This window comes from Microtus oregoni, unplaced genomic scaffold (assembly GCF_018167655.1).
Source record: "Microtus oregoni isolate MIOR12 unplaced genomic scaffold, Mior012 000010F_ref0000083, whole genome shotgun sequence".
NCBI lineage: Eukaryota > Metazoa > Chordata > Mammalia > Rodentia > Cricetidae > Microtus > Microtus oregoni.
In genome coordinates, this window is record NW_024543069.1 from 49,232,798 (window position 1) to 49,258,524 (window position 25,727).

A 25,727-nucleotide genomic window follows, 5' to 3' on the forward strand; every position below is an offset into this window, starting at 1 on the left:
TTAGATCCTGATGATTTTTGTAAAACAAAATTAAATTAGTTCCTTTCAATATCATATGTAATAGCAAAAGTACTATGTTTGATTATAGTTGTTTGCCTTATTTGTAACTCAATTAACGGATTAGAATAGTTATTTAATTTACTAGTAGATATTTAATCATAATTTTTATTATTGAGAATTGGCACTGCAGTCTCAAATGGAATGTCTTAACTCTTTTTCTTATGCCTTTTAATTTTCAAAGATTTGTTTACTTTTTATGTATATATTTATTTTGGCTGCATAAATGATGTATAACGTGTGTGTGTGTGTGTGTGTGTGTGTGTGTGGTGTTCATGAAAATTGATAGAGGGAAGCAGATTCCTAAGACTGGAGTTCTGGATATTTGTGAGTCAAAATATAGTTCATGGGAATCAAGCCTGGATCCTCTGTAGAAGCAACAACTGTTATTAACCTCTGAAATGTCTCACTAGACCCTTCTTGGAATTATTAATTTTATTATAGTTATTAAGATAAGTTTAATATTATACATACATGCAGTAGAAGAAAAGAAAGTGTGGAGTAGCCTTGAATGAACTAAAATAGGAAACTAACCTTTGAATATAACATCGGTATCATAGTCACTGATATCAACAATTGATAAATGGGACCTCCTGAAACTGAAAAGCTTCTGTACGGTAAAAGACACTGTCAATTAGATAAAATGGCAGCCTATAGAATGGGAAAAAAAAAACCTTCACCAATCCCACATCTGACAGAGGACTGATATCCAATATATATATACAGAACACAAAAAACTAGGCATCAAAATTCCAAATAATCCAATTAAAACATGGGGGTACAGATCTAAACAGAGAATTCTAAACAGTCAAATGATTGAAAGGCATTTAAGAAATTGCTCAACATCCTCAGCCATCAGGGAAATACAGATCAAAATGACTTTGAGATACCATCTTTAACCTATTAGAATGGATAAGATCAAAAACACCTATTATAGCATATTCTGAAGATGATGTGGAATAAGAGAAACACTCCTCCATTTGTTGGTGGGAGCTCAAACTTATACCGTCACTTTGGAAATCAGTATAGTATGGTAGTTTCTCAGAAAATTGAGAATCAATCTACCTCAAGACCAAGCAATACTACACTTGGGCATGTACCCAAAGGATGCAAAATCATGCCCGTATGAACATGTGTTCAACTATGTTTATAGCAACATTATTTTTAATAATCAAAACCTGGAAAGAACCTAGATGCCCTTAACTGAAGAATGGATACAGAAAATATGGTACACATATACAATGGAATATTACTCAGTTTGTAAAAATATTGAAATTTTGAAATTTGCAGCAAATGGATAGAACTAGAAATAAACCAACCTGAGTGAGGTAAACAGACCCAGAAAGACAAACACGGTGTATACTCACTCATAAATGGATATAGACATAAAGCAAAGGATAACCAGGCTACAATTCACAACACCAGAGAAATTAGGTAAAAAGAAGGATCATAAGAGGGAGTGGCATAGAGGACTCAGAAAGGGAAAATTTATAAGATCTCCTGGCTAAATCACAAGGGGATTGAAGGGAGGGGATAGAGGATGGAAATATGAGGGATTGAGATGTCAAAGTTGGAATAGAGATGGAGAGCAATGAAAGAAATATCTTGATAGAGGAAGCCATTATGGGGTTAGGAAGGAATCTGACACTACAGAATCTCACATAAATCCACAAGGATGACCCCCAGCAAAGACTCCTAACAACGGCAGAGCTGGTGCCTAAACTGACCTTCCCCTTAGTGACTAATTGTCATCAGAGAACCTACATTCAGTAACTGTTGGAAACACATGCAGTGAGCCACAACAATGAACTGCGCTGAGCCCTAGGACTTCAGTTGAAGAGAGGTTGGAGTGATAATAGGAGAGAGGGGGGTGGTGTCCATGATCACGATGGGGAAAACCATCCAGACAGCTGTTCCTAGCTCTAGTGGGAGTTCAAGGACATTGGACTGACAGCTGGGGAAACTGCATGGCCCTCTGAATGTCGGTGGCAGTTATGTGGTTTGATCTGCTAAGGGGTTTCCCTGGCAATGGAACCAGGACTTATCCTGGTTGCAGGAATGGGTTGGAGCCCATTTCCTATGGTGAGATAAGTTGCTCAGCCTGATACAGGGGGAGGGACTTGGTCCTGCCTCAACTTCGTGTGTCAGACTCTTGAGTCTGGAATGGAGACCTTACCCACTCTGAGAAGTAGATGGAGGGAGGTGGTAGGTAGAGAGGTGGGGGATGCAGGAGAGGGGAGGCAGGAAGAACTGGGGTTGTTCTATAAAATGGAAAAATAAATAAAAAATCTAATTTTTCCATTTGGATATTGATAAATCTAACTTAATCTATATATTTTCCCTTATTTCAAAAAGTGTATTTGTGAACAACTTCTGACTACACTAAATAAATATAAAAATAAACCTGTTGTATAAAGAACACACAAATGAATACAAGAAAATAACTGTAATCATTGTCAATATTGACTTAAAAATTCATTTTAAAATATTTTAAGTATAAAATGGCTTCACATAATAGAAGTCTATAATTTAACAAGGGTTTTTTGTTTTTGTTTTTCATTTTTGCTCTTTTCGGGTTTGCAATACCTTAGATTAAGATCAAAATCAAGGCTTTCAGTTTATTATACAAGCTCTGTGACACTGAGCTACAGCCCTGACCCATAATCTGATAAGTTCTGACAAATACAGATGCCTGTGAAATTGTCTGTGATCAAAAGAATAGGTGCGTAACATGTGCCTTATCAGTGTGCCAGCTGGTATTTATGTCAAACTAACACAAGCTAGTCATCCTCGAGGATAAAAATCTCAACTGAGAAATTACTTCCATAAAATCAGGCTGTAGCCAAGTTTGTACCATAGTTTTTAACTAGTCATTGATATGCAAGGGTCAAGCCTTTTGTGGATGGTGCCATCCCATATCCCAGAGTTCTTCATTCTATAAAAAGCAGGCTGAGCACCATGAGGGGCAAGACAGTGTAATTGGAGATAGTACATTCATTTCCTGGCCTTCCATATCCAAATAATCACACAGAAACTGCATTAATTACAATTTGCTTAGCCTATTATTTCAGGCTTCTTATTAATTAACTCTTACTTCTTAAATTAACCCATTTCTATTTCTGCATATCAGCATGAGGCTGTGCTTATTGCTAAGGGTATGGCATCTATATGTCTTCTTTGACAGCTACATGGCATCTCCCTGACTTTGTCTACTCTCTCTACATATCTCTGTTCAGATTTCCCACCTCTGGATTTATTCTCTAAGTCATTGGCAAAGCAGCTTCTTTATTAACCAATGGTAATATTGGTTAATACTCACAACATGCAGAGGGGGAATCACTCTTTATCTCCCCTTTTCTGTCTAAATAAAAAAAGAAGGTTTTAACTTTAACATAGTAAAATTACATATATAAAACAGTTATCAAGCAAGTATTATAGTTACAATATTTAGTTAATTTACATTTGACAAATTAAGTTAAAAATAATCTATCATCCATCCTATATTTGTAAGTATAAATTTTATATCTAATTTATCTTTTATCATAACTATGGAAGACTTTAACTATAACAATCTGTCTTGAACCCATCAAATACCCCAGAAGGATATATTATTTCCTAAGTAAACAGAAGTTCTTTGTAAGCAACGTCCAAAACTTTAACTTCCAAGGTCCAAACATCTCACTTCCTGGGCTGTCAACCAAAGTTCTTCTGTAATATTTGGGCATCCATCTACCCTTCAGGTCCATAGTATCTGGCATACTTTTCCATGAAGCAGGATATTTGAATGATTGCTTATTCTATATTGGTAGTTTGTCTGTCACATTCTTCTTTCTTCTGCAGAATGTCTGACATTCTCTTTCATGAAGCATGGATCCTGAAAACTATCTCACCTTCCTCTAGCAAGTTCAGACATGATTTTTCTGTGAGTCATGCATGTCCAGTTCACCCAGCATACTATCAAGCAGTCCAGGCAAGAGCAGTTTCTATCCTTGTCACATTGATGGCAAATTCCATAATGAGTTTCTTCAAAGCCCATAAAACACACTTATATACATATTTCAAATCTCTGTGTATATTATCTTTATGTGGCTTATTTTTTACTCTATTACTTTTTCTGCAAGTTTAATATTTATTTTATTATATTTACTCTTTAATCTATGACTATCTGTATTCTTTCATATCATAACTGTCTAAACTCCTTTTCTTATCTCTCCCAAGCCTACATACATTTTTTAAACACACTGCGTGTCGTTTAAAGGTCTTTTATGCCCAAATCTGTCCTATTGTGTATCTGAAATCCTTTTCTGACAAGGAACATTCTAAAATAGTAAATAATGTGGTTGCAGCAACCCTGGATGCTGGCTCCCTGTCTCTTGACTTTTCAATAGGACAGAGGTATGTTTATTACCAGCTCTGGGACTGCTGGGTAGGAGCCGTGCTCACCCCCTAAACTCTGGGAAGCGCTCTACAGTACACAACCCTTTTTGTGTGAGTACAAGCTAAATCTGCCATGCAGCCTATGGCATATTCTGGAAATGTTTCCATGAATGGGAGTGGGAATCGGACATGCTTTCCTGCCTGTGCCTGCCTAGCAGACCTGATCCAGTATCTGGCCCAGGCAGGGTTGTTGAGTGGCAGGCATGCTCTCAGCTACTCTCCTCCTAACCCCCAGTGGGCATAGGAGCACACAGACCTGAAGTGTGTGGCTGGCCATGTGGGTTAGCTCCAAATGTATGGGCATTATTTATAGATGGCATCTGCACCTTCATTTCCCAGCTGTACAGCGTCTGATAATCAGACAGAAACTGTATTAATTACAACACTGTTTGGCCTATTAGCTTAGGATTCTTATTAACTAACTCTTACATCTTAAATTAACCTTTTTTTTTATTATTCTGTATATTGACATGGGGCTGTGGCTTACTGAGAAGCATCTGGTATTTGTTCTTTTTTAGCAGCTACATGGCATCTCCCTGACTCTGTCTACTCTTTTTACATATCTTTGTTTGAATTTCCCACCTGAATTTATTTTTCTAAACCATTGGCCAAAGTAGCATCTTTATTAACCAATAGTAACAAAACATTTAACAGAATACAGGGGAATCCCACATCAAGACACTAAGCAGCAACCCTCTGTGGCCTTTGCATGAGATCTTCCCTCTAGATTCTTGCTCATTTTGAGTTCCTACCTTGGCTTCCCTCAAAGGCCTGTGACTCAGGATATCTAAGTAAAATAAACCTTATCTCCCTAAGTTGCCTTTGGTTATCGTGACGGTGTTTCATCACAGCAAAAGTAACCCTAAGGCAATCCATAATTCTTTCTCCATCTAGCTTAAATTCTTTTACCTGTACTTCCACCAACCAATAACCAGCTATTTTCATAGATTTTTATATATTTTCTAGAATTTTATAGATAATGCAAGAATAGAATTTATGAGTTTTCTTTCCTTATTCTCTCAGTGGAATAAATTTGAGGTTTTGCCCTATTATAGTTCAGGAATTAGAAAGTATGTTTTGGGGGCACCACAAAATAAATCATCTGGACTTGGTGGAATACGATGGGTATTATATTATATATTTATAACCCTTATATTATATTCTAAGCATTAATAACTTGTGTATTATACAAAACAGTCCATGGTACAGGTTTATCTTAGATCTGTAGTCAGACTACTCTTCTTAAAGTCCATTCCCTTCACAAATGAATAGAATTCTGTTTCATGGGGAAAAGAATTTATCTTTCACCTATTGTTGGATATTGGGATTGCTTCGTGGTTTTGCCTGTTAAAAATAGATGGGGTATGAATATCATGTAATGATGTTTATACTTATTTAAAATCACAGCAATAAATAGTAAACAAACTAACATGCTTATATTTTTAAAATAATCATTAGTTTATGAGGTTCAGAGAGAGGTCTTTGTGCTCATAGATAAGCACTAGGGAAAAGGTAAATGTTAAACACTCAGGATTGTCTTTTTAACAAAGAAGACATGTAACTGTTTTCTAGAAGGTTGGGAATGACAATGGGTAATAGTCTGGTGACCTTGTGTTCTCTGTACAACTGAGGACACTTGGCTCCCTAAGTAGTATGTTTATATTAGTCACCCTTATCATGAGCACTGTTTCTCAGAACCCATCTTAATGGAAAATCTCACTTTACAAAGAGATTCAAAGTAATTATGTCTTAAGCTTTGTTTTGCACACACAGGATTGAGTTAACTATCACCAGGAAACATATTTTTTTTAATTGTGCTGTGTTTAAGTATTCGAAACATAAACTACCCAGGGTCAGATTCTCAACCTTTGAACCAACACTGGCTACTGAATCACGATGACCTGTAGTTCATTTTTGCCTCTTGGGGACTGACATTTTCCGGTTTGTGAGGTTTACCCCACAATCAGCAACGAGAAATTATTCTGAAGGAGGAAGTAACATATTATCTCAAAGAACAGGAAAACAATAAACTCTAAAATGGTCAAAATAAGTGAGAAAAAAACAAAACGATGATTAAGTTAAAAACATTTTATTTATCTAGAATCATCATACTTATTATGAATTAGACAAAATTCTTTACACATTTGCAAATCTTAAACAAAGGAGAACTATGGACTAATGTTGTCTCCACAAATAGATCTAAGCTACATAAGAAAAAATCTTGCATGTTAATTGTGACCTTGCCACAAAATGCTGCTTAGCTCCATGTATCAGACCACAAAGTAACTTATGTAAGAAGTATTCATAGGAAAAATGTGTACTAATACTTTTCATATGCATCATGTTTGCTAATAACAGATAAGTGGAAAAGTTACTGTCAGGAACCATGTGCACATTTATTAGTGTTGAAAAGAATGTGGTTTAAGTAAACTCTTCTTTCATTACTAATTCCAGAACAATTCCAGAATGATTAGTAGTTACCCTGAACGTTAGCCAATGAAAAAATGCCGGAGACATTCATTGCTTAGGACTAGTTAAGAAGTGTGGCTGGGCGGTGGTGGCGCATGACTTTAATCCCAGCACTTGGGAGGCAGAGACAGGCGGAACTCTGTGAGTACGAGACCAGCCTTGCAGTTCGAGACCAAGACAGGCTCCAAAACCACAGAGAAACCCTGTCTCGAAAAACCAAAAAGAAAAAAAAAAAGAAATGTGGAGATGTGCTCACTCTCAGGGAAATAACTTTCATAATATTAACACACATGAATGATTTAAGAAATTATTTAAGGATAATTAATCCACTTCTGTCTCCTATGGGCATCAAGGATAAATATATTAATTGTATTATCATATTTTCTTGATTACATGACTACTTGGTTAGAAATGTATGTTTTTCCCCCAAGGAATACACATGCCCTAGCTTACTTTTACAATGTGAAATATTCCTCTCACCTAAGCACAATGAACCTTGACAAATGAAGATGTGTTTCGGCCAATGTCTGTCAAATTGCAAAAATTACAACTGAACCACCAAGCAATACAAATATCTATCACCAAATCATACTTAGCAAACAAACAAGCAAACAAAAGCCAGACTCAACTGACAAGTGGAGGCTCAGTCTCTGCGACATGCAGCAAGGCAGGTCCTATGTTTGCTATCTGAACTTAAAAAACATTCTGGAACTCCACCAAGCTGTTCTCATCAAATTCATTTCTACTGCCAAGACATCCCATAAGTGTGGAAGAGATAAAACTGCAACATAGAAACATATGGGCAGAAGATAAAAGGGGATCAGTGAGCAGGAAAATGCGTTTCTTAAAATCTCCCGCAGTCATTTTTCTTCTCAGTTTTGTTGTTTATTTTGCATTGGATGCCCACAGCCAACACTGAAAATATTTCCAGAAAACAGCAAAGAATAAATCAACTCAGATCAAGAAAAGACACTTCAGTTAATAAAACAACAACCAGCAAGAAGCAGTCTCAAAGAATGAAAGTCAAGTAGTTTGGTGTATTATAACAAAATGGTTATTTTGTTTAGAGGTAATATAGGCATGATTTGATTAAGTGTCAAAAAGATAAGTTACTTATTTAATATTTACTTTACTTATAAACATATGAGTTTTAGGTTTGTCTGGCAGATGCTTGTAGGTCATGTCAAGTTGACAAATAATATTTACCACTGCTCTAGTAATCTAAAACCCCTAGGAAAGAAGAGATACCACTTTGCATTCTAATTAAATATCTGAAATCCTTCTTTACAAAAACTAAAAAGCAAACACCATTCATTTTTAGGGCAAGGAAAGTTGTTAACACAGAAATAATGAGATAGAGTTCATTTTTAGTAAAATTATTTGAATGCACAGATTCGTGTATCCAAATTAATGCATGATAGGTACAAGATACATTACTGTACATAGTTTCTAAGTTACATGAAAGCTATGTTGTTGTGGAATATTATTTTAACTACCTAAACGTGTGTTGTATTTTTTTATGCTTCATTTGTTTTGCCTTGCCTGCCTAAGACACCTGATCGCTCTAAAAACAAAAACAAAAAAAAAATTGGCCAACAGTTTGGCAGTAAGGAGATAGTCACGATTGGCAGGTGGAAAGAGTAAGTAGAAAGAGGAATTTAGGCTCAAGAGAGGAGAGTATGAGGGAGAACGAAAAGGACACATCTGGGGTCAGGTAGCCAGGCAACCACCCGCCGTCTAGACATGGAGTAGGAGATACAGAATGAAAGAAAGTTGAAAAACTCCAGTACAAAATGTAGATGAAGAGAAACGAGTTAATTTAAGTTATAAAAGTGGAAAGCATAAGGCTTCAATAAATACCCATTGCATGAGTAAATTAATTAATGTTTTCAGTGCTAAGTGCAATAAGCAAAATTTAAACAAAATAACAAAGATATACAGTCTATCTCAGTTTATTTAGAACATTATAAAACATCAAAGTTAATGGACCATAAATAAATTTCACAATTTGAGTTCAGGAGGACCAACGCCATGCTGTCAACACACTTACAGAGTCTGCTGATGTCTCTCTCTGGTTCACAGATGTCCTCCTCTTGCCATCTTTGAATGTAAGAAGAGACATGGTTGATATCTTATTTAACAACAGACACATAGAAAATACACTGATTTCTTTATTTTAGCAATCCAGAGTTTACAGGGCTAAAAAAGTGTCACTATATTACCATGGTGTTAAATGTGCTGAGTTCTGACCTTATTCTCTGCAAATCAAGAGCAGAATTCCATACACAAGTATAGGCTGAAAATCAGGCCTGCTAAAGTTTGACTTATGGTTTTTCAGCATTACAATAATGAGAAAATAATATGACTTCAACAAAAACTATACTTTAAACATTTAATCCTGACATTTTGGGGGCTAGACACAAAGCATATTAAAGTTATTTTGAAGATGCTGGGTGGGGAGGGTAGCATGAAACCTTAGCTACCAGTCAAGTGTTTGATCATTGTAGCAAGAGACTGGAAATCCCTGTTCTGCTTAGCTATGCTACTCATAGGTTAAATGGTTTCAGTTCATTGCAAACAAAGGACACTTGTAACTTTCCTTAGGTATGCTAAGCCATAACACCATTATAAGTTGAGAAGCAGCTGTATTTAAAATGTATTTGTATTTCTATACTTTCATCTTAGTGACTGAAAAGTTCCACAATCTCGAACCTAAACATTGAAATAAAGTTTAGTGTTACAAACAAGCATTTCTTCCAACTTTTTCCTCCAGAACACTCTGCTATTATTTCTCTGGCACTTATATCTTGCAAATTTGAAATCATACTGACTTTTTTTTCAATGAGGAAGCTGTTCTTTCTGATTTATTGCTATATCAGTAAAGACTAGATGAACTTTCATGTGGAACAGATTAGTCTTTATTCTTAATTTTATATTTTCTAGAATTTGAACATATTTTCAGGTTCCTGAGGGTTTATGCCATCATATGTCAATATCCATAAAAGCAGAGGGTCATGCTGTGCTGCATAAAAGGTTTTATTTACTCATTTAGCATTCAGAGAACATGTGCTATTGTGCGCTAGGAAAAAAAAGCTATAAATTTTTTTAGCAGAAAATTTAGTATTTCCTCCTACTGACTGCATAACTGATGTGATATAGATAGCAGGCCTGACAACATAGGCACTTGCATAGAGTTCTTCAGTAGAATCACACTGAATGAGATCAGAGCCCAGCACATTTATTGCCATGGTAGTGGTGATATGATCCCCAAACATTTTAGGTTGCCAAAATGCAAAAGGCAGTGATGTGGGATTTACCTCTGTATGCTGTGATTACTGTTAATGAATAAATACACTGTTTTTGGACCTATAGCAGGACAAAACTTAGGTGGAGGAAACTAAACTGAATGCTGGGGGAAAGAAGGGGAGAGTCAGGAAGAAGACATGGAGCCACCGCCAGAGACAAATACACTGAAACTTTGCTGGTAGACTACAGCCTCATGACATATACAGATTAATGGAGATGGGTTAAATTAACATGTAAAAGTTACCCAATAAGAAGTTAGAGATAATAGGACAAGCAGTGATTTAAATACTATAGTTTCTGTGTGATTATTTCAGGGCTTAGTGGCCTGGAATTTCAGTGAATTGTTATAAGTGGAATAATCTTTATTGACCAGTAGTTGTCAGGGTTGTAGGCATATGGTGAAGGGCCACAACTGGTGATGGCTTGAATAGTCCCTGTTGGTTCTGTGTTGGTGTCTGCTTAAATACTGACATATTTACTTGACAAATCGAGAGAAATTAAATTGATTCTGTACATGGAGAGAATTATTGTGTATGTGACTGGAATATCTTGGAACCCAGAGGATGCATGCTGGGAACAAAAACCAGGAGCTGGGAACACAAACTGGAAGTTGCACAAGTTGCCACATGGTAGGTGTATTAGCGGGGGGGGGGGGGGGGGGGGGGGGAGGTGCAGACCCAAGAAACTACCAAGTCACTACGAGGTGAGCCCACCAATGGGGTAGCTTCACTGCAGTAGGGTTTTGAGGGGAAAAAAAAAAAACACTTAATAGGTGAAATCAAGCAAGGTGCACCGGGGTGGGAAACCTTTGTCTGAGGTCTTTTGAGAACTTTTGAGCCCATCCTGGTAGCTGGGAGTTGGGTCCATGCTAGGAATCAAATGAAGCATGATTAATAAAAGCTCAGTGTCAGAAATTGGGGTTCAACTTGAAGGTCTGCAAAGAAAAATAGCAAGCCACTTGTTCTTACCTTGAATTCAGTCTGATATGGCAACCCGGCCTCCAGGAATCTCAGAAAAAGACTATGTCGAAGAATTATGTCCCCTAGTCTTATGTTTCTCTCTAGGTCTGGGATTAAAGGCACATAGCACTGGTATTAAAGGTATGCACCACCTGATTTCTATGGTAAACAGTGTAGCTACTGTGATTAAAGATGTGTCTCATTGTGGCTACTGGTATTAAAGGTGTGTGTCTGTAAGACTGACCAGTTGGACTCTTTCACTCTCAGATCTTCAGAATGTCTTTATTTATTAAAATATAATTGAAATGCTACTACAATCAGGTAAATAACTGACACCATATATGTGACTGCCTACCTCCCATGTACTTAACTATTTTGAAAAACCAAGTATTTATAAGCATTTTGGGTCAAAATAGGAAATAGCATCCATGTAGTCCTTTCAATAAATCATGGATTTGGTGTTTAGAAGAGTCATAAAAATGCATGTGTGTGTGTGTGTGTGTGTGTGTATCTGTGTGTGTCTCTGTGTGTGCATCTGTGTTCATCTGTATTGTGCATCTATGTGAATCTGTGTGTTTTTATGTATACATCTGTGTGTATCTGTGTGAGTCTGTGTGCGTGTTTGTGTGTATACATCTCTGTGTGTATCTATATGTCTGTGTGTGTATCTGTGTATTTCTGTATGTTGGTGTGTGAGCATCTTGTGTGTTTGTGTGTGTTTTTCTACATGAGTCTAGAGATTAGAACACAATCTCAGGTCTTGGTCTTTGACTTCTATTATGTTTGAGGCAGGATTTTATTTGCTTTTGTTGTTACTTTCCTCTATATTTACTAGGCTAGTGCCCTGCAACCTTCTGGGGATTTTCCTGTTTTGTCTTTGACCCTGTAGTATGATCACTTATATTTCAGATACTGCACTTGCTACTTGTCTCTTCCTGTGATAAAAATACCATGGCTATAAGAAATATAAAGAAGAAAGGCTTCGTTAATTTCATTTTTGAAGTTTTGTTTTTTCCTGGTGTTATGAACATCTGAATGTTAGAGTCTTCCAAGGAAAAGAATTATCATCATAGAGATCAAAAGCAAATTCAGTCCTGAAGTTTTCTTTTTCCTGTTTTCTTCTGAACGCTTTACTGAAATATATATGTTTTAATATCTTGCATGTGTGGTTCTCGTCTATTCTGAGTTTGTTTAAATATAATATAAGGCAAAGATCAAATTTCATCTCTTTTTCAAAGAGTTTTTCGCATTCTTAAAATAAGAGTTAACATTTCCTTCGATGTTTTCATAAAAAGTTTTATTTCTCTTGTCAAGACTCCATCTCCTAGAATTTACATGCTAAACTTTCAGAAAAAAAGTTTCCTTCAGTCTTTATTTCAGAGGAAAGAATAAAGAAAAAAATTGTCTTTTTTAGAATTGAATCCTGTTGTAAACAGGCAACTTGTTAGTTCCCTGGCTGCTTATCCCCAAAATAATCAGGCAGAACCTATATTAATTAAATCGCTGTTTGGCTCATTAGTGCTAGCTTCTTATTGGCTAACATATATTAATTTAACCCATTTCTATTAATCTGTGTATCATCACGTGGCTGTGGCCACCAGCTAAAGTAATGGCATCTGTCTTCAGTGGGGCTACATGACTTTTCCTTGGCTCTGACTCTGCTGTTATTTCTCCCAGCATTCAGATTTTCCCACCTATCTCTGTTCTCCTATAGCTCTGCTATAGGCCCAAAGCAGTTCCTTTATTAATCAGTGATATTAACAGCATACAGAGGGGAATCCCACATCAGAATCATATCTTTATTTAGCAAATTATTCCATTCTTCTTCTGTTTTTTTTTTATTATTGTATGTAGAGTAAGCTATTGAGGCCAGAGCGGACCCTGCTTCATTAATTTTGTGGTTTATCATGTACTCCATGCTTCATAATGTAATTGCTGTCATTGCAGTGTCCTTGCTTTATATCATTGAAATAACAAAAGCAAGTCTAAGTCTAGCTCTTTGGAAGGGGACTAAAGTCACTCTTCATTTCATCAAAGAAAACATTTAGGTACAAATCAGTTCACACATTATAGATGTTTAAGTTTTTAACAGACTTCAGTAGAATTACCTCAGAAAAATTACCAAGTGTCGTGCTTCTAAAATTAACATAATTGTTATTGGAAGAGTGTGATTTTCCTCCTTTTTAGCATTAAGATTTTAATTAATTTTATTGATGAGTAAAAATTATACTAATGATACATAATCATTGAAATTATTGTATTTAGAGAATTTTACTGCATTTTGATGCCTTGAAATCATTGAAATATGGCTTTTACTTTCTAAGTAATCATTTTCTGGATTATGACTATTTTTCCCAAAAAAAATCTCATTACTAATAGATTTTGAAAATTATGGTACTTGGAATGCTATCGTCACCTCATTCACAGGAATTCTGTAGAGTACTCGCTTGACAATATTTGGCTGATTGCTTAAATATTAGATGAGGTAAATGTAAAATAAAATCAGTTCTCTAAATGCAGCATTACTAGTGATATCATGTAAAGCTCAGCTCAGCATAAGAAATCGTTACCTAAAAATGTAAAACTGATCACAAGCTGTAGGAATCTTTCAGCATTTATTTGAAGAAGTGAAAGTGGGGGAAGCCAGCACAGAAGTCTAAGACAGATGTAGTAAGCTTAGGGGTTGGATCAGTGTAAGAGTCCTGACTGCACAAGCATGAGGACCTGCACTTAGATCCCAGCACTGATGTATCACATCGTCCATGAACCAACGTGTGACTCCAGAGAGCTGCAAGTCTTACAGTAGGAATGCTAAAGTTATTCTCCTTATCATCTCTAATACCTAGGAGCAAAGGCAGATCTTTAAGCTTTATTTAATAAGAAAGACAGTGATCTGAGAAGATAGGATTAATAGTTCAAAAATTAACCCATCTCCATCTTTATCTCCAGATGGCCAACTTTATAGGGGATGGGAACAAAGTTTATCCCCTTTCCTCTGCTAAGGTTGTCGACCCCATCTCTGTGTTTCATGGTGCTAATGATTTTTTACTAATTATCTTCTGTACTTTAATTTATTATCATCCCTCACCGTGCAGCTGGATTTTCATATCCATAGGCTTACTTAGCCTTGCATTTCTTCCAAAGAGCAATGGTGTTAAAAGATTAACTCAGAATAAGTAAATATTTAACAATTGTTATGTGTTGAGTTATACATCTTGTGTCAGTGAAGAGACACTTCTATTATATCAAGTACCAATGTTCCCTGTCCTCCAAAAGGCACATATGCCCTTTCTGTCCCTTCTATTTTCTTCTCACTATCCTGGTGGTGTAATGACTTGGAGTGATCCTGGTGTAAGTACAGGAATAGAATGCCTGGGTGATATAGTAGTCCTATTTTTAGAATATTATGTAATTTCCATAGTGATTTCCACAGACATAGCATATTTTTAAAGATTATCAACAATGAGTGATAAGCTTTTCTTGTCATTGATTTATTAAGGCCAGTCATTCTGACTGGAGTTAGATAGAATCACTTTTTTTTTTCTGGCTATATGTGTTGAACTCTTTCTAGACTATTTATGAAACTATCAGCAACAATGAATTCACCTTAATAATTTTAGCCAAAAACTGTTCACATGAGTGCCCTGTTGAACTGAAATGGAAAACTGAACTTAGTTTAAAGGAGAGGGAAGCAATGGAAATGAGAAGACATAACTAGTAGTGGAGCTAGCTGATTTAACCATTATTAATCCAAAATCAGATTGATTCTGACTGGAACTGTGCAAATGATATTTTGTCTGTTCCTGAATTCTCTAATTGTTGAAGTTTTAATATTATGAGCACTAAAGATCAGAGGATTTTATTCTCCAAATTATTTTATGCCAAAACTCCATATATCCAACTTACTCTTTTTTTTTTTTTTTTTTTTTTGCTTTTCTTCACATGATCTTTCATGGCCAGACCTCCTTAGCCTTATTCCCCAGGGAAAAGTAGGAGTGTTATCTGCCCATTTCACAGCTCCTCAATGCAGTAAAATCAGATCCGTAGCCCCACGATGCAGGACAATCAGTCACTAGTCAAAGCGGGAACTCAGTTTATTACTGTGAGTTTCAGCTTATATAGGTTAAGTGATATCATGTGATATGGGGGTACCTCCAGCCAATGAGAGACAACCAAGCCCTCCCTCTGGCTGGAGGGGTGTCTACCTAGATTTTGTTGTCTCATCCCTACTCAGTAGCTTTGAGACTATCCTTCAAACTTGAGCCGGGTTTTTCTATGTCCTACAGGTCTCTAGATAAAGGCACTGAAATAATTATGGCCCAACATCTTCCCCCTTTTTTATTGTATAACCTCTAACCCAGTCAACAAGCCAGAGTAGCACACTGGGGAGAGAATATGGGTCAGGGCCACCCCTATGAAGGGTTTTGTCCTGGATACCCTCAAATTGAGAGTTCATCCAAGGGATGAGATGTATTGAGCCTATCAGAATGTACTCAAAGGGCCATGAGTAATACCTGTTGTATCTGTTTTTGGAATGCTTGTTTCAGCTTTTGGAGAACATATGGTCCAAAAAGACAGATCAATAAACAAATAGCCATCTGCCCAATTAGGGGAGAGATGAGTGTGGTAAGCCATGGGGACCAATTGAACCAGGTCTTGTAGGAGCTCCTTGACTTGCCCAAATCAATATCTTTTCTTAACTCATATAGGGTTCTTATAACTATCCCAGAATGGTCCACATAGAAGCAACATTCTTCCCCAAGTGGTCTAGAAATTCGTCCCTGTTCCATAAACAACAAGTCCATGCCTCTCCTATTTTGTAAGATTACCCTTGCTAAGGAATCCAAAGATTTTTGTAAATAATGTAATGCAGCTCTGTCTTTTCTAAAGTCACTGTCAATTGTGAGCAAATTATTCTGATTTCTTGTAAAATCACCAGAAATGAGGTGCCCAGGGCACTCCTAGCCACACCTAGCCCCATCAATGTGGTGACATCCAGGTCCATTAAGGGCTCTCTCATGCCTTCGGGCCAGGAATTATTCTTGTGATTTATGCAACCACTATGTACTGGTGAGTAAAAACTGTTGTGTCTAGCTTCAACATGCTAAGCCTATGAGAGGAATTACTCACCAGACTTTGCTACCTGGATACCTGCAAGTCAGTCAGAATGTTCTGCCAATAGCCTGTTCCTTTCCTGGAGTCCTTATGTTAATTACTGCCAAAGGTTCTGTTGCTAAGGTCGATGTCTCCTGTGATTTTCTTAGTTGATTTTATCTCTTTATTTACTTAACTCCCATACTCTACCCATTAACAAATCTAGTTGTGTTGTGTCCTGCATGAGACTATTCCTGTGTTTCTACTGCTTAGGTGGTAAGATTGCTCAGTAGGTGAAAGCTCTTGTCTTCATTTGCTGTAGCACAATGGTCTTTACTTATATTTTAAACAAATGCTGATTGGCCAGTAGCCAGGCAAAAAGAATAGGTGCGACAACCAGGCAGGAAGTAGAGACAGGGGAACAAGAGTTCTGGGAAGAGGGAAGTTTCAGTCTGCATTCAAGACCCAGCTGCAGAAGAAACAGGATGTGACTGCCTTGCCACAATAAAAGTACCAACCCACCAGGAATAATGGGCTAATATAAATTATAAGAGTTAATAAGAAGTCTGAGCTGCTAGGCCAATCAGTTTATAACTAATGAAGACCTCTGTGTGTTTTATTTGGGACTTAACAACTGAGAGAACTTGGCAGGACCGAAACCTCTGTCAACATTCACTGTTCTTTTTGACTGAATTAGCTATCACTGAGATTATTGTTGTGGTTTCCTAGTCCATGTTATTCTTGCTTCTCTTGCTACATCTATATACTGATGTTGATCTTTATTACAATATAGATGTGGTCACTGGATGCCATGATCAACAACTGATCATAGGTACATTGTCTCTGGAACATTCCACAAATAATAATATTTTGCCCTGCCTCTCCCCCTTAAAGCCTGCAATTGGCACTAAACCTAGTGAATCACAGCTTTTTAAATGTACCATGCTGCTTTATACCTGTATATATTTGGCAATGGACTAAGAATGTTCACACTTTTACCTACTTATGTCCCTGACATTTTCAAACATATTTTCAAAGGATTTATTGAGAAAAAGGAATATAATTGCTTCGTGTGTTCCTAATATCCTAAGATTACCTCCAACATTCTAAATCCCCAAACAAGCAAAGATCATCATCCAAGTTCATCAGTTTGTATTTTCTAGAATGTGCTTCCCAGGCAGCTGGACTCTTAACAAGGCAAATGGCATTTTTGCTATGAGGCTGACCATCTTTGCTCATTTATCTGCTAATTCAAATGGAAACTAATATGATGTAACAATGGTGATTATTCTGGAACACTGTGTTCCTAGTATTACTTTTTAAACAGATAGCTTAATATTATAATTCAGGGAGCAGCAGTAAAACTTGATGTCTTCTGTTGTGTAAATCTGTTAATGATATCCTTAAGGAGCTGGGGTCAGACATTGGCTTCTCAGTTGAAGAGACAATCAAGTTTTAAAATCTGTTTTGGGTCATTGCTCTTTTTAGTTATACTCATAAATGCTAAAAAAAAGTGAAGTGACTATGTATAACAGTAAAAGCAAAAATAATAAGCAATGTCATTCAATATGTAATTCAGTCTTTTCATATAAACCATTGCAGTCAGTCATAAGTGAAAGAATCACCTATTACAAGTCTCTCTGAGAGTGATCATTTAAAGAATGCTTTTAAAAAATTCATATCAAAAACATTCATGAGCTAATTTTTAATTCAGTTATATTTTGTTTATTTGATTCGCTTCACTATGCAGATAGTGATTTTTATTATATGATATAGTTAGCACAAGTGTCTTAGTAAGAGTTTATATATCTGTGATAAAACACCACAATCAAAAGCAACATGGGGAAGGAGAGGATTGATTCCTCTTACACTTTCATATCACAGTTAATCATTGAAGACAGTTGAGGCAGACACTCTAACCTAACAGGTTAGAAACCAGGAAGCAGGAACTAATGCAGAGGTCATGGAGTAGTGCTGTTTATTGGATTTCTCCTCATGGCTTGCTTGACCTGTTTTCTTAGAGAACCCAGGACTACCAAGTTAGGAATGGCACTAGCGAAGATTGGCTGAATCCTTCCATATCAATCGCTAATTAGGAACATACCCATAGGCTTGCCTATATATAGCCAGTTATTATGGAGTCCTTTTCTCAACTGAGGTTCCTGCCTTTAGATGACTCTAGGTTGCAGCAAGTTTACATATAACATAGCTGGTACAAGCTACACATTAAATATTCCACATTCCTGGAAATGACTGTTGCTTCTGTGTTGATGAGTGATGTTACTCCCTTATTTTTAACTTAGTTTTCACTTTATAGTGTAATTTTATACAAACAAATACATCTATTATTTCAGAATTTTTTTTTTACTTTTGTGTTTATCAAAATTTCAGCATGCTTAAATTAGCAGGATTCCAAATGCAAGGATTTCTTGTTTCTGGATAAGTATTCAAATATCTGAAAGGAATTGAAAACTAAACTTTTTTGAAGAGTCAAAAATCAATGATCAGAACATAACATGCAGCACTCTCAACACTTAACACCGTGCTATGCTGCTCTATGATGAAACCATTCAGTCATCCCATTTGAGGCTCCATCATATGCTACCTCATTCTACAATCCTCTGCCTCTGACATGTAAACTATTAAAGGAGATTGAATATTTTACATTTCTTGAAAGAGCTAAAAGCAACTAGCAACAAAGTATACAAACATTAGACACAGTCCAAATGTTTAATAACTTATTGTGTGAGATACAAAAATAAGTAGAAGAATATGACTGCTTTGTAAGAACTATGCTATTAGGTAATTAAGGAGATGTTTAAAATCACGGAGGTTTAAGAAGATAAAAATATAAGATATAGAATAAAGTGTACAGGGTAAATTATAAGACAGGTTGGAGAAAATAAAATAAAACCGAGGCTTATAATTCATAAAACTAAGTCACAGGATATAACCTGTAATTAACTCTTAGGCTTCTTTTGAAAGTTTATACAGTGATTTTAAGAAATATCACAAAATTAGAGGTTGGAATAAGAATGGCACCCAGAGGTTTATATATTTATGTGCTTAGGGAGTGGCGCTATTTGAAAAGATTAGGGTGTGTGGCCTTGCTATGGTACCTGTGGCCTTATTGGAGAACAGTGTCACCAGGGGTGTTCTTTGAGTTTTCTAAAACCCAAGCCAGGCCTAGTGTGTCTCTCTTCCTGCTGTCAATAGATTTGGATGTGGAATTCTTAGATAAATCACCATGTTTGCCTGCATGCCTTCATGCTTCCTGCCATGCTGATAATGAAAACCTTGGAAACTGTAAACAAGTCGCAGTAAAAGCTTTCCTTTATAAGAGTTGCCACCATCATGTTGTCTCTTCACAGGAATAGAATACTAATATAGTGTTGCATGTCTCCAGAAATGGAACAAAGATAAAATGACTCAAATAGAGGCTACAAAACTAAAATTCTGGGCACATAAGGTACTGGACACATAAGAGTGTCCAATCCCAGTATTCATCATGGTCTTTCTTTTTTTTGATTTTTTTATTGCCTTATAAATAATACCATTGAAAATTTCCACCTCCTCTCCTCCTCCCATTTCCCTCCCACTCCTCCACTCCCCCTCCACCCTTCACCCCTCCAGTCCTAAGAGAGGGCAGGGTACCCTGCCCTGTGTGAGGTCCAAGGGCCTCCCCGCTCCATCCAGGTCTAGGAAGGTGTGCATCCAAACTGACTAGAATCCCAAAAAGCCAGTTCACACAATGGAGACAAATCCCAGTGCCATTATCATTGGCTTCTCAGTCAGCCCCCATTGTCAGCCACATTCAGAGAGTCCGGTTTGATCACATGCTCACTCAGTCCCAGTTTAGCTGGCCTTGGTGAGCTCCCATTAGCTCAGTCACACTATCTCAGTGGGTGGATGGGCCCCTCACAGTCCTGACCTCCTTGTTCATCTTTTCCCTCCTTCTGCTCATCTCATCATGGGCTTTCTGTCTGAGATATTGAGAAGTAAAATATATCCCACTGACATTAGAAGGATCAAATGCTCCTTCCATATTTGCAAATTCCAACATATAAATCATCTAGTCACATATTGGTCAGTAAAGATCCTCAGGACTGTAACACAGGGAGCATTTCTTCTGACATTTGTGGATCATCAGTGGCTCAGTGTCGTATTGCAGACCTGTTTCTCAGTTCCTTGAGTTTACTTAGGACTATGAGTAGGTTTGTGGTGATGATGGTGATGTAGGTCTTGCTCTGTGTCTCAGAACTGTCTCCTCTTTCAAATACGCAGAGGAATAGGCAAGCAAGCTTAACCATACTAGAGCAATTCTAACTTCCTAATAATATCCCACTGGCTCAATCAAGTCACACAGGGAAGCCCAGTGTCTGGTGAGGAAAGTACAGACTTCTCACTGTGAAGCTGTACAGAAGAGTTTATGGTGGAGATATGAGAGGTGGCACAATAATATTGTTTATTTCTAAAACACTCAAGTATAGTGGCTCATTGGGAGGTATCAAAGTATTAAGTCTCTTTCAATCAAGTTCAAGCAGGCCTCTATGTCTAAACTTTCCCAAGAAATGCATTATTTATAAAATATTCTATAACTTAATTGTAAAATGGTACCATTAAAGCAAAAATTTAGGAGGTAAATCTTATTTTTAAAGTGACTATTTTTGCACAAATATAAATTTGCCTTATGTATGATGACCCATGTCTTAGTGTGTATCCAATGTATTAACATATTTGCTAATGATGTCAGAAGTCAAGAAAGCTCATAAATATTTAGTGTAAGACCAAGGATTCCTGGAGGACAAGAATGGCAATTTTATGATCATATAATGTATTTCTTTACTCACTGGCTCAATGTAAAGAATGACCAAACATTCAGTTTTATTAAAAGAAGTTAAGGAACAAAAGCAGTTTAGTTTTGGAAAATGCAATTTGGTCAAGGAGAGATTAAATTGTTAATGTTTATTATTGGCCTGCATGTCACTAAGGCCAGGTGGCCTTTCTGTTTCTGTCAGTCTGTAATTAGGTTCTTTCGTGGTGTTTGGGAGTATGTAAAAGAGGATAATACAAGTATTAAAACTTTAAACTACACTTTATTCACTTATTAAGTATGGAAGTCAGAGGACAACTTACAGTAGTCATATTTCTCCTACTACCATGAGCCAGAGCAATCAAGTTTACTAGTCAGTCTTGGCAGTAAGACCAACACCCACTGATCCATCAATTCATTAATCTTTTCTTATGATGTAATCTATGTGTTATATGGCCTTTCCAAATAATTAATTTATTCACTAACTATTTTCAGTTTATTATCTAGATAAGAAATAATTAAAGCATTTGGATACCATTGAGAAGAAAATGTCAGAAAAGATTTTTCCTGTATTAGTCTCACATTTTGGAAGAGGTGAAAGACTCAATTTTTTAAACATTTTTATGGCTTATTTAACTTTATTTTGTGTGCATTGGTGTGAAGGTGTCAGATCCCCTGCAACTAGATCTTCAGACAGTTGTGAGCTGCCATGTGGGTGCTGGGAATTGAACCCAGGTCCTTTGGAAGAGCAGTCAGTGCTCTTAACTAGTGAGCCGTCTCTCCAGCCCCTGAAAGACTCAATTTAAATTTAAAAGGGTAAAAGAATAAAGAAGTAATTATTTTAAGGTATAAATACTATAGTGGAATTTAATTACATTGAAGTACTGTAGTATGCCTATACTTACTTCTGATTGCAGAGACATCTTAGGAAACTGAAATTTAACCTGGGAAAAGCATTGCAGACAAGGAAGAATTTATTGTAGAAGTCCTTGATATGCAAATGACCTTAGCATCACCAAAGACAAGAGTCCAGTGGGTTCAAGAAAATCTCATTCCAGAGGTGGCAGCAACACTTTGCTGTGTGGATGAATTTTTTTTTTTCTGTTATCTCTGAGAAGACACTGAAAATGAGTAACTTTGCTTTTAGTAATCCAGAAAATCCATTTTAAAACAAGAGAAGCAGTTTAGAGGAAAGCAATCATCATTTCAATTGTTAGGGAGGGTAAGTAGAGTAAAATAGGTTGATTAGGATATAGGTCACAGGATTTGCTCTTAAATGTGCTAAAGGATGCCTGGGGTTACAGTTCAATTTCTGTGTGCTTACTAAGCATGTGTGAGGTACTAGGCACAGTACCCAGCACTATGGATAAGTAAGTAATTATGACAGGAGAGGTAAGTGGAAAAATTTAGATAGACTCAAAGGCATTTGGAACCAGCAATGGGGCTGTTGACAAAAATATTTAATGAAAGAAAGGCAGTTAGGAAACAGCAAGATAAAGAAAAGATGCTTTGTTTGTTTGGACAAGCATAGAATTCTCTATGAAGAAATTACATTGTAGATAATTTCATACTGAAGATATAAACTTAATAAATCTAGAAACAAAGTTCTATTAACATATGCAGATTTTATTGTTAAGTGACAGTGTTGGAGCAAGTCACAAAGAAAGATGTTTTACTACAGAGATGTAGGAAAGAAGAGTCACATTTCAGTCTACCAAGTAGGGTCTGGGAGGACTGTGGCATGCCACTCATCCTGGGAAGTCATTTAACTTATTAGAAATTTCTTCTGTTTACAGCTTAGTTAATTCTACTGACATGTTCATGACTGTCAAAAGGATGAGTCATACCACTACAAAGAAACATAGAAAACATAGTACAGCAATGTGTTGAAAAATTACTCTTGTTCAATAAGAATGCCTGGATTTCTATTTATTTCAATTCTAAGTGAAACTTTCTCATATTCCTTGAATGTTATGGAAGAGTAGTACAATCCAAATTATCTACTTATTGGTTGATTTCCAGTTATTGCTCCATGAGATTTACATATTTTAGGTTTTAACTGACCTTTTCATATTATCTAGAATCTTTGCTCACAATAAATTGCTATTTAGTAATCAAGAAAATCAAATTTAGTTGAGCCAAATACTTAGTAATAAAATTGTCTCATAAACTACACTGGCCTCTGAAGAGACTCTTCATGAAAAGAACTGTATCAGTTGAGACATTATTCCCATGGAAATCAATGAAACTTAGGGAGATAAATATTTTATTGGGGTATTTTTGCTTTTGTTTGTTTGTTTGTTTGCAAATACTCTTCCAGTCACTTCACTGAGCCCTTTAATGTTAAGCCTTAGCTCTCATCACAACCAGAAGGAAGATGTTGTTATCCACCCAGCATCAAAAGATAGCAGCAATGCTCTGGGATCAATTTGTTAGGCACGTCTTACATATTTCTGTGTAAGGGATAGGAATGCTGAAAATCAATGATGCTGCTTTTTAAATATTACAGATTTTCTACGAACAAACAAATTATCTATTTGTGAACCACTTTATGAACTCCCTCTATCCAGGAACAAATATATAATGATGTCAACATTTAGTAAAGGAACATTAAATTGTCCTTTAGTTTTTGAGAAAAATATATAGCTTCTAGACATACTTTCATATGATAAAACATTCTAAGCATGGAAGGCTATCATGGTTTCAATGAAGATAAGCTGCAAGCTGCATAAATAGTAGGTATTGATTTTAAATAGCTGTCTACCTTGAAGTTTATACACATAAATTGCCTTGCCCAACTTTTGTTTATTCTCCCATGCTTAGCCGCATGTATAAGTGCCAGTATGGGTCATTAATAACTGACCAAAGCAAGCAGACGTTTTCAATATATAATATCGGCAGACAATTTAACTAATATGTGTGTAGTGAATCTGGTTTAGAAGATTTAACTCAGTGTGTACAATCAATATCAAGAAGATATAGAACAAAATAAGGGTCCTGGGGATTGTAGATGCAAGCTGCCACTAGGGCTCTCATATATGAATGGATGTTGGTGTAGTATATGTAGGTAAATAGTAATAAATAAAATATGAATCAACTTATGAAAATTGAATTTAAATATTAAATTAATTTTAGATGTTTCTGTACAGCTTTCTATTTAATTTACTAACCATTCATGGCCATCTATAAGTCTCTCGATCTCTTTAACATCTGATACAGTCTTCTAATGATCATATTCTGCAATTCTCATTATTATCTAAAATATCCAGTGAGGTGTAGTAAGGAATAGTAGAGCAGGAAATCTAGCAAGGTAGCAGAGGATCTGGCATTTCTGCTTTCTACACTAGGTTGGCTTTCAGAAACTCGAGGACAAAAACTCAAGCCTGAGTGTATAAAGAGGGAAAGTAGGAAGGATACTGGGATTCTTGAGCAGGAAGTAATTCTTACAAAGATAATTTGCATCTATCATCTCTCTCCACCAGAATACACTACTCTTGCTTGTTCATCCTTTAGAACTTTCATTATTATAGGTTTCCAGGACTCCACAAGCTAAATTAGGTCTCTCCTATATGCTCCAACAGCTCTTGATGCATAGCAAAATACCCCAAACCAAGTATTCTCAACAAATATTACTCACTGCACTCATTATTCTCTGAGTTCCTGTTTTGTGTGAAGGAGTTCCCCTCTCAATAATTGCAATCAAAATAATCCCCGACAGGCTTACTCAGAGGCTGTTCTCCACTCTCTACCCCCTTCCAACCCCTTCCCAATTCTAGATTTGCAAGGTTGCAAATTATCACTATTCATTACAACTGGAGGTGAGGCTGAATCTGAGTTTGAAATGAAAGAAGAAGAGGAAAAACAATATTCCCAATATGGTTGACAGAAATAGGATTAAAAATTCTAGTTCAGATAAAAGAATTTGGATAACTCACTACTGCTGCTCAGCTAGTCAAGAGAGGGATAGCCCTATTGCATACAAGAGTTAAAAATATAAAGAAAGGCTCTCTTTATTCATCAAGAGTGCGCAAAACAAACCTGACAATTGTGTTCCCATGGGTGTGTTAAATGATTAAGACCTAGAGCAAGAACAAGAGGTCAGATAGAGTTTAGAGACAAAAAGGGGCATGTAATTTTGAAGAACTTCTCAGTGTGCTAAGAGTTAGGGTTGTAAAAAGCCATTAAAGAATTTCCCCTAGGTAAAATTTGTGCTGTAAAGAAAAAGTCACTTCTGCTGTGAAAATAGATTTCTTAGAGATAAAATTATAGGAACATGATTCAATACAAAACAAGATTTGATATATACCAGAATTATTCTACCTCAGTAATCATTTTAATGTTTAGGACAAAGTTTGATTTAATATAGTTAACAAGTCCTTTTTATTCCTACTGCTATGAAGGATACCACATCTCTGCAAAGAGAAAGCGGCCTAAAGGAAAAAAAAAAAAAGAAACCATCTATGTCACATAAAAAGAGATATCAAAAATCCAAATGAGTATCATATGGCAATAAAATACCTATTGTTTGTTATTATGCTGATTCCAATCAGATTATATCTTCTTTGCTTCCACCTCAGAGGGTGCATAAATTA